At 45.0% G+C, this 10,707-nt stretch overlaps 1 pseudogene; it reads right to left on the reverse strand.

The window, feature by feature from the left end:
- Nucleotides 1-4,939: 4,939 nt before the first annotated feature.
- Nucleotides 4,940-7,886, reverse strand: LOC119326076 (annotated as a pseudogene).
- Nucleotides 7,887-10,707: the final 2,821 nt, after the last annotated feature.

Consider the following 10,707-nt stretch of genomic DNA (forward strand, 5'->3'; position numbering starts at 1 on the left):
CGTATAAGGGGTAGTATTGTCCATACTAAATTACACGTACACTATACCCGCCGTCCGTCGTAGGGCCGGCCGCCCGTGTACGTCGCACCCCGTACTCCCGCGCGTCGTACGCGTGCGGTTCGGTAGTGCGACCGGGAAAGGAAAAAAAAAGTACGCCCCACCCCGACACCCCAACTCCACGTATGAAACCCTAGCGGCATGAACGCCGCCGTGGTCCACCGCCGTCACGACGTCGGGCGGCGTCCGTAGTCACCCACGCGCCGTGAAACCGACACCCCATCCCCGCCTAGGAAACCCTAGCGGCATCAACGCCGTCGTGGTCCACCGCCGTCACGACGTCGACCCCGACGTGCCCGTCTAGTCGCGAGCACCGACGGCGTCCGTAGTGACCACACGCCGTGTCGCCGGTGAAACGCCCAGCGCTCGCTCGCCGTTCTGTCCTGGTACGCGCCCTCCACGACGTCGGTGGCAGCAACGCATCGGCGTCGACCCCAGGCGAGGACCCCTCGACGGCGCAGAGTAGGTTAGGATGGCTCTTTTTGTTCTTTTTTTGATGATTTTGATTTGTCCATTGCATTTTTGTGCATTTTTGTAATGCAAAATGATTCCCTACTTAGTTAAATAAGAGAGGAGAGTAGTGACTTCTTAATGACCTCATAATGATTTTGTATGTTCAAATTTGTATGCATGCCACATAGTCATGTCACTGTTGACGAATTTACTGTATTCGCGAATGTTGGCATTGATCTCACACCTTATTTGTATGTGCATAGATGGAGCAAGTAACCGGATACGCCAGTGATGATTCCGGTAGCGATAATGGATCCTCGTCATTGAATGCGAACCAACCTCCCGGAGACAACTATATGAGTCAGGATGAATCGTACAGTGGTAATGTAAGTACCTTCAACGTTGACAAAAACATATTGAACAAAAACTAGTTATTTGACACTAACATGTCCTTTTAAATTTGTACAGGTACATGGCAATGCTGACGATGAGGAATATGATATAGATGAACAATTTTATGCAGATAGTGTGAGCCAGGTATGTTGAAAAAATTGTAGAGAAATGATTGACATTAAAATTGTATGACCACTTATGTTACTTTACATGTGCACAGATAAATGCTAATGGTGACAATGAGCGTAATAATATAGATGATGACAATGCCGAGAGCGAGGTCCATGCATCTCGTAGTGTGAGCGGTAGTCAAGTAAGTTCTTTACATTAATTTTGGTTAGTAAGAATATAAGAAGAGATTGACATGCAAGGTTATATGTCATATTTTGCAGGGAGGTGTTGATGGTCCTAGCGGGAATGATGAGCACAGCGATGATGATCAGTTTGACCTTGACATGTGCTATGATGAATATCAGCAAGAGTCACTTGATAGGCATTGGGCAGTGATGGTAAAAACATTCAGGTCATTAGACGAGGTTTACACGTTCTACAACAAGCACGCGAGAGAACGTGGGTTCAGTATCAGGAAGGACTCGCTAAAATTTTCGAAGGATCGCGCAAGGACTCCGCGCTTGAGGAGGTATCTCTGTTCCGCCGCAGGAAAACGACAGGCCAAGTTCTGTACCATGGAAGGCCGGACCCGCAGGCTTAGACCGGAGAGTCGATTCTTATGCGAAGCCCATTTGACAGTTAAGCTTGATAAAAAGCTCAATCTTTGGTATGTCAGCAGTTTCTCCGATGATCACAGCCACACTCTTGCATGACCGGACGAAGTCCCTTTCCTCCGATCTCATAATCAGATCAAAGCATTTGAGAGAGCTGAGATCTTAGCTATGGCTGGAGCTGGGATAAGAAAACATATCATTTTTGACAACATCGTTAGCAGGTATGGGTCGTATGCAAAGTCACCATTTCAGAGGACAAAGTTGTACAACATGTGCTATAGGGAGAAGATGAAATTGATTGCACAAGGTGATGCTGATACTGCCGCAGGAATCATGTTGACCAGAAAGGACAGAGATCCAGACTTCTTCTTTGAGCACACGGTTGACGCTGAAGGCAGGCTCCAAAACCTCTTCTGGTGTGATTCGCAGTCACGCCGGGATTATCTAGACTATGGTGATGTTGTTGTCTTCGATAGCACATACAAGATGAACAGTTATGGAATGCCGTTCATCCCTTTTGTGGGTCTGAACAACCACCGTTGCACTACTGTATTCGCCTGCGCCATTGTTTCAGACGAGACTGAGGCTACATATGTCTGGTTGCTTAACACGTTCTTGAAAGCTAACTGTCAGAAGAGGCCCAAATCAGTTATTACAGATGGAGATGCAGCGATGATAAGGGCTATTAGGAAGGTGCTTTCTCACGTGTGGCATCGTCTATGTTCATGGCATATTGAAAAGAATATGCAGAAACACCTCAACCACAAGTCATTGAAGGAGTTTAGGGCATTATTGTACTATGCCACTACACATAAGGTTTTTGAGGAGAGATGGGCCGCGTTTGTGCGCAAATGGCAGACGGAGAAAACGAAAACATGGCTCCATAGGATGTACAGGAAGAGGACGCTTTGGGCTGCATCATATTTGTCTGGTGGGTTTTTCCTTGGTATGCGCAGTAATCAGAGGAGTGAGAGTCTGAACTCCAGCCTGCACCTTCATCTTGACTATGGTATGACGATCGTTGACATGATTGTACACTACGAGAATTGTATTGTTCGCCTCCGTGAGAATGAAGCTTATGATGACTACACGGCCTCACAGACTCTTCCAGTAACAGTGACTGAGTGTCAGGCCATTGAGTCGTATGCTGCGAAAGCATTCACGCAGGCAAACTTTTATATGTTGCAACAAGATATGAAGAAGGTACAGGAGCTTGAGGTAATTGATAGACTGACAGGGACCGATAGTCAGAGATTTGTGGTTGCGTGGAAGAATAACAGGGATCACAGATTTAATGTGGACTATACGCCAGGTAACTCGACAGAAACTATAAAGTGCAGTTGCCGAAGTATGACTCGCAAAGGGCTTCCTTGCAAGCATATTATTCATGTTTTGAATGCACTGAACTTACCTGTGATACCCAAGTGTTGTGTCCTGCGAAGATTCTCAAAAAAAGCACGAGCTGGACTGCCAGTGAAGCGCACCAGCGATTTGTTTGCGTGGGGTTGGTCGAGTGGTGAGGACAGAGCTAGATATAGTGAGTTGACCATCAAATCTTCAGAAGCCTGTCATGTCGCATGCAGTAATCCTTTCTTATTCGACAAGTTGATGGCAGCTCTGGATGATATTATAGTGAATAAGGATATTCAGGGAAATGAAGATGATATTCAGCGAAGCTTCGTGAACAGTAATCCATTTGAGCCTAACCGAGATCATATTCTGGTTCGTGATCCAGTAAAGGTTTCCACCAAGGGCGCACCTAAGCAGAACAGTAGAGGTCGCGGTAAGGGTGGCCCAGATGTGACAAAAAATGAGAGGCCTAAAGCATTTGACGAGAAATCTGGACGAAAATGTAGCATATGCAGCGGCTCAGGTCATAACAGGAGCACATGCAGCAAAAATGAAGAGTATGTCTATTATTTGTTTATGTCAGTTTTGTTGTTTCATTAACGGTGCATTGATTCTCATATTTTTTTTGTATGCAGCAATTGGGCTTGAAGACTCAAGTGTAGACGATGCGAGTGTTTTACCTCTTCCATTTATATGAAGAACATTTGTAAAATTTATGTTCGTGTTGAGTATTTTATTTGTGTGAAACATGATTATTGCGTACGGACCGTTGTCATTTCAGACTTGTTATTTTCTGTCAACTACAATAAAATTAATGTGGTGACAATTGTTATGTTGACACAACATTGTTGTTGATATAAATATTCACTATTCATTGTTTATTTTATGAATTCTGCATGTATTTACTACAGTCCCGTCGGCTGTCAAATATATCAAAATAGAAGAAGTACTCTGTGAACTGTTGTTGAAAAAAAAAAGAAAAAAAATGCCCGCCCGTCTCCACAGCGTGACTTAGTAAGCCCGTCGTTATCAAGCCCAACGGGCGACTACAACAAGCGTTTCGGAGCACGCCGTAGAAACCAGGCCCAACAGGGCAGCATCGACGCAGCACATCGACGGGGTAGTAATCAGAGGAGTTCAATACAATGACGGGAGCTGAGTATATAAACTAGTCGTCGTCGCCTTCGGCCGTCGAGGTGGGACTAAACTTGCGTCGGTTTCACTGGCGCGGCGTCTCAGCGGTGGTAACTGGGCCGGCCCACGGCGCGTCGAGCCGTCGAGAAGACCGCGCCGTCAATTGCCTTTTTGGGCCGGCCCACGTCGCGTCGAGCAGTCGAGAAGACCGCGCCGTCCAGTGCCTTTTTGGGCCGGCCCACGTCGCGTCTGGCTGTGTCCACGTCGACCCGCGGCCGACGCAAGTTTAGTCCCACCTCGCCGGCCGAAGGGGACGACGACCTGCTTATATACTCAGCTCCCGTCATTGCATTGAACTCCTCTGATTACTACCCCGTCGATGTGCCGCGTCGATTCTGCCTTGTTGGGCCTGGTTTCCACGGCGTGCTCCGAAACGCCTGTTGTAGTCGCCCGTTGGGCTTGATAACGATGGGCTTACTAAAAAACGCCGTGGAGACGGGCGGGCATTTTTTTATGTAAAATAATTTTTAAGTAACACGCAGTGTGCTGCCATAGTTTAGTGCACAAAAATTTAACGATGACATGATTACATATAACTATTCGGCAACAAAAAAAACATGTAAACAAAAAAAATCATTATATAATATTTATGAAACGAAATATCATGTGGACATAAAAAAACATTTGGAAAAGTGCCGAGTCTATTACATATAACTATTCGGAAGCAGAGTCTATTACATAAAATATATAAGCAAGTGCGCAAAGCGTTTGGAAAATAAAGTCCTCCAGTACCACCCAATCACATGCAAAACTCCTCCGTGCCGCATCTATTTCTTTTTCTTTGATATCCGAATAACTTTGTTTTTCACTTCATCAAGCTTGTTTCTTTCCGAAAAGATAAGTTGCGCAATCATTAACTCTCTCAAATCATCAATTGAGGTCTGAAAAAAATGGTGTTAGCACAGTGTTCATTGTACATCGTAGTCCAAACATGACTTGCGTACCTATGAAAATAAGCCTGTCCATTTGTCACCATCCCAATTTTGAAAGCATCGAAGAAGAAATATTCCACACGAATTCCTAGTGCATACAATTTACGAAGATTAAATATCTACTGTACATACAAGACCGACATTCTATCGAAGTAAAAACTCACCCATCATGTTGTTTTGGCATGTCATACGTTTGAATAGGCCACTTGGAAACATCCGGATAATTCACAATTCCGGTTGCATTTGCTTCTTGGATATCTTCTGCTAGTTGTTTTTTCTAAAGATATAATAAACATGGTGGAAAGCATGCCATTCAGTATACTAAAGAAAACGAATGTTACCAAATGCACATTTGCAAGTTAAACCTACCAGGTCCTCAACGAGTTCTCTAGTAACAGTGTCAAGTTTTCCGGTCATCAACGAGTCAAGAACCTGAAACTCTCTTTTTCCGCTATGCATGACGACAGTAATCCAGTGATTATTTTGCTAGTTTAGAGGAATGTAAGTCTGCATCACAAGGACCATAAAACACAATCATCACATAATATCGTATGTATGTACCATGTTAACAATCAAACTTACCTTTGATTTTTTGAAATACTCGTCCTCACATCTGTTCGCGGGTCCATTACTATGCGACTCTGCTTCATAATCGTTACCGGCGGTCTTCTTTCCGGGTCTAACGTGAAGCAACCAATGTATCCTCCAAGTTGTTAACATGAAACGATCATCATTAACTTTGTCGACCAAAAATGATGAGTATGCATCAATTACCTATAATAATGTGTTAGATTTAACAATGGCATTTTCGAATGAATTGTAAAACAATATATGAAATTAACTTATGTAGCCACTTAGCCACTCATGGTTAATAATCTGACAAGCTCTCCGCACAGTGAGACCTTCTTCCATGCCATCATTGAAAATTTCTATTTTGGCATGTTTTTGTGAATGCTCATGCGCACGCACGTACTTGATGGACGCTTTCACCACATCATACTCATCACCAGATTTGTTAACATCACCATTTTGGAACAATTCTGTAACGCACCACTCAAATACTTATAAACGCAAATACATAAATAATTATTACGCAATAACAATTAGAAACACAGAAAACTTACTTCCTTTGGCAGAACGTTTTGCCCGTTTGTTTGGTTTAGGGACCACATAAGGAGACTTGACATGTTGTGATCCTCTGCGCTTGCGCCTGCCAGTAACCTCCTCCACTTCCTCTTGTACTCCTTGAGAACCAACCGACGCATGCGATGCGATTTCGTCCGTCTCTAAAGATGTGGCAGCTTTTTCATCTGATACTTCTGGTACTTGGACAAGATCATCCATATCACCCTTGAAACTATCCCAGTACTCAGGTGTGCAGTAAAAAGGTGTGTTTCCACGAGAAGTTACATCAACGCTGTTATCATCCTTTTGCAAATTCATTTTGGAAGGTGTGCGGAACCGGTCTGAATCATCTTTTTGATATACAAACTCTTTTTGCGGACGTCCAACATCGTTTGAAGACTCATTAATGCCTCCATACAGATTCTCTTCGTCCTCTTCCAGGTTACTGGGTTTGTAGGAGACGCCGGTTTTGTTCAGTTTCTCAATCATCCTCTGCAAGAAAACATTTCATCTTAGTTCTTCAATTCAGTGATGGACATTAAAGAGACGTGCTCAAGTGTTACCTGTGCGCATAACTCTGGCAAACGAAGCATTTCCTTCCGAAGCTCATTCATCTCACTCAAAATCCGGTCCATAGTAGGCTTCTGGCTCGAAGCCTCCGAGGTACTGCCCTCTTTCCTCGTTCCAGTAACGTTAGATTTTTTGCTACTAGCTTTCTTGGTTTTTTGAGCTTCTTCTTCCGCAATTTTTTTCAGCCTATACTCCTCTGTAATGTTGTCATCGATCTACAAGTGCAACAAGATAATTATACATAAAAACCATATGCACACTTTACTTTATTTCATAAATGTAAAAAAATGATTACTAGGATTACCGTCCCAACACCACGACCATATTCATAGTCGTATTTGTCTCTTCTCACAGCCATATCTTCCGTCCAGTTCCTCATCAGCGGGCTCAACAATGCCAACGGATCATATTTTGGACCGGTGATTGGTTGCACCTTCTCCCAGTATAGGTACTGCAAAACACATAAACTAATTAAATTACATGTTCTTCCATGCCATTTTATAACAAAAGTGTTGAAATTAATAAATAGAACGTACTTGCAAAAGGGCGAGGTTCCCCTGGGGCCACTGCCTAACATGGCCGTCCTGCAGAAGCTTACCAATCTCCGATAAATAGAATCGTGAAGTGAATGCATTCCAGTTGAACTTCCTTATCAACTTAATATTTTGCACTAAGGCATAGTACTTTTTCGGAACGTATTCATGAGACACTGGTGCAATTATAGTTCCTAAGAGAACTAGAAATGTCATCCGAATAATGTCATCATCAGTGCTCTTATCCTTCACAATCTTTTCTATGAGATCATCAATCATGATCTTACCATTTTTCTTGCTAACAAAACTAACCGGTATTTTTTTGGTTGCTTTTTCTCCTTCAGTACTAAGAAACCCAAAAACATCCACTCCATTGTTTTTCCAACCAAATATGGAGTACACATCATCAGGCCTTAATGAAATAAGACCTTTACATCCAGCAATACTTCCAGAACTCTCTTGAACCATGAATTTTTTGCTACTCGGATTGTAACTTTGGAGTAAAAAGTGAAGCAAAAAATCACGCATCTTTATCGATGGTATTCTAAACATGCCCTGCATATCCGTTTCATAAAACCTGAATTTCTGACTTGGTGACAGTTTGTCAACTAGGCTAACCCACTTTTGAACAGAACATGGAATCACACCGTCAATATTCATACTGCATCAAATAGATTTCTGTCACATACCATCATGATGTTATGAGCCTCGTTGTATAAAAGAACTGGAAAAAAACTTACACGACGGCGACGGTGGGAGAGGCACCGGCGGCGTATAGTGGCGACGGGTCAGGGGACGCAAGCCGGCGCGGGCGCACCGACGGAGTTTGTACGGTGGGGCGACGGTGGGAGAGGAAGCGGCAACGTATACAGGGCGACGGGTCAGGTCAGGGCAGGCCGGCGCGGTCGCACCGGCGCCGTTTTGGAGTGTGGGGCGACGGGCGGCGTACGGTGGCAGCACGTGCAGATCGCGGCGGCGGCGAGACGGGCTGACGTAGAAGGAAATTTTGCATGCACGTCGGCTAACGACGTCGCCCAAGCGCTGATTGCGGCGTCGTTGTTAGTGGGACGGCCCCATGCACGCATGTGCGTCGGTTAGCGAGACGGCCGGCGTTTTTTTTGCAGGGCCTCATTTTTTTACTAAATGAAATAGGCATGTTTTTTTTAACTGTATCAAATTTTTTTATCTTAACCAATTTTTTAAACTTAATCAAATATGCTCTTTTTTTAACTTAGCCAAACGTGCCCAATTTTTTTCCACGTGCTACTGTGGCCTAGTAGGGCACGCACGCAAAAAATTGTCCCGTTTCGAGTCCGTATGCATTTTCTACCATTTTCCGGGCAGAAAACCCAGAAAATACTGCCCGGACGTGACGCAACGTGCGTTCATTGTCGGATTTCGTTCATTTTGGCCGTGGGGTGCCCGGGTGGGGCCCCACACGCGCTCCCAGAAGTTGGGTGCAATCCGTCAAACCGCTCAGGTACTTGCTGTGGAAGGGGGTGGTTTCGATATGGCCGGAGGGGACCCTCGGTCACACCTCTCCGCTTCGCATCCGCCAAACGTGCCCAATTAACGCTTCAGAAAATGTTAATGAATTCAAAAATTCTCGGATTCATAAATATTACTGAATTATAAATATTCTCTGTTCATAAATTTAAATAATTTAAAAACATTTCGGAAAATGTAAATGAATTTAAAAATTCTTGTATTCATTCATATATGTTAATGAATTTAAAACTATTTCAGAAAATGTTAATGAATTCAAAAATTCTCGGATTCATAAATATTAATGAATTAATAATTTTCTCTGGTTCATAAATTTAAATAATATAAAAATATTTCGGAAAATGTAAATGAATTTAAAAATTCTTGTACTCATTCATATATGTTAATGAATTTAAAAATATTCTCTGATTCATAAATGTTAATGAATTTAATAATATTTCAGAAAATGTTAATGAATTAAAATATCTCAACTTTTTAATTTTTTTTGTTCTTTATTTGTTATATTTTTTATTTCGAAATTTCAATTTTTTCATCCACCGGCTATACTATATGGACATATTTAAACAAAATCTGAACATTTCTAAAACACTTTATAAACATTTACATACACTTTTTATTTTTTATTTTATGTGTTTCCGATAATTGCATACCTTATTCTGTGCTATGTATATTCGATGCAAATTTTTTAAATATATTACGAACATTTTTATGCATGGGTCGGAAAATTTTTCAATTTTTCTCAAAATAAGCGTTCAATATTTAGCTAATTTTTTGAACAAACTTTGAAGACAAATTTCAAACTAGATTGAACATAAATATATTTTACATAGTCCATTCAACATTACCGAAACCAGACGAGTTTTTTCGAACATAAGCGATATATAGTTCATACTTAGAACATTTAAAAAAAATAACTACTCCTCATCGTCGCTACCCAACAGATCGATGACCTCCCCGACGTCACGCCGTCACCCCCGCCCTCGTCGTCGTCGTCGCTGTCCTGGGCCAGCCGCTCCCAGTCGATGACGTCGTCGTCCGACGACTCCGGCGGCTCCGCCTCCGCCTGCGGGACCACTGGCGGAATCGCCGCCGCCGCCTGGATCGCTGCCGCCTGCTCGGCAGCCTCCCTTGCAGCCGCCGCCGCCTCTGCAGCCGCCGCTGCAGCCGCCGACGCGTGCAGGGCGACGAGGTAACCCGTCGTAATGTCGGGATCACCGTCCTCCCGAAGAACCAACTGCTCCGGCGGCAGTTCCACCTCCGGCGGGGCAGGGGGATCGGTGGGCGCCGGCGCAGGTGCTGGAGGAGCCCGACGGCCGCGCGCTGCTGGACGGGGGCGCGGGACAAGAAGGCGGCGACGGTCGCCGACGAGGTCAGGCGTGACGCCGGACTCCACCAGCCGGAACGCGCCGATGACGGCGGCGTAGTCTTTGCCATCCCAGAACGCCTGACGGCCGGCGATGTTGTTGCGGCCGCCGGTCCGCTTCTCCTCGGCGGTGGCGCCGGGCCCGCGCGTCGGGTAGCCGTCCTTGTCGAGCTTCCAGTCGTGCGGAAGACGGCAACCCGGCGGCACGAGGAGCCCGAACCGGTGCAGCTCCTCCGTCTCCCGCGTACTCAGGCTCGATGGCCACGCGCTGGGTCCGTCGTCGCCGCCGGTGCCGGAGCTGCTGCCGCGGTGGAACGACATGTCGCCGGCGGGATTTTGGGAGGTGGAGACGGGAGAGGAGCGGTCTTTGCGTCGTCGGGCGGGGAGCGGTGTTTGCGGCGACGGGCGGACGGGGGGTGAGATTTATAGGCAGACGGCGGGGGCAGCGGGCGGTCGGGTCGTCGGGCTATCAATGCGACGGCAGTCGAGGGCGGCGGCGCGGCAAA

This window comes from Triticum dicoccoides, chromosome 6B, assembly GCF_002162155.2.
Source record: "Triticum dicoccoides isolate Atlit2015 ecotype Zavitan chromosome 6B, WEW_v2.0, whole genome shotgun sequence".
In the NCBI taxonomy this organism is placed as follows: domain Eukaryota; kingdom Viridiplantae; phylum Streptophyta; class Magnoliopsida; order Poales; family Poaceae; genus Triticum; species Triticum dicoccoides.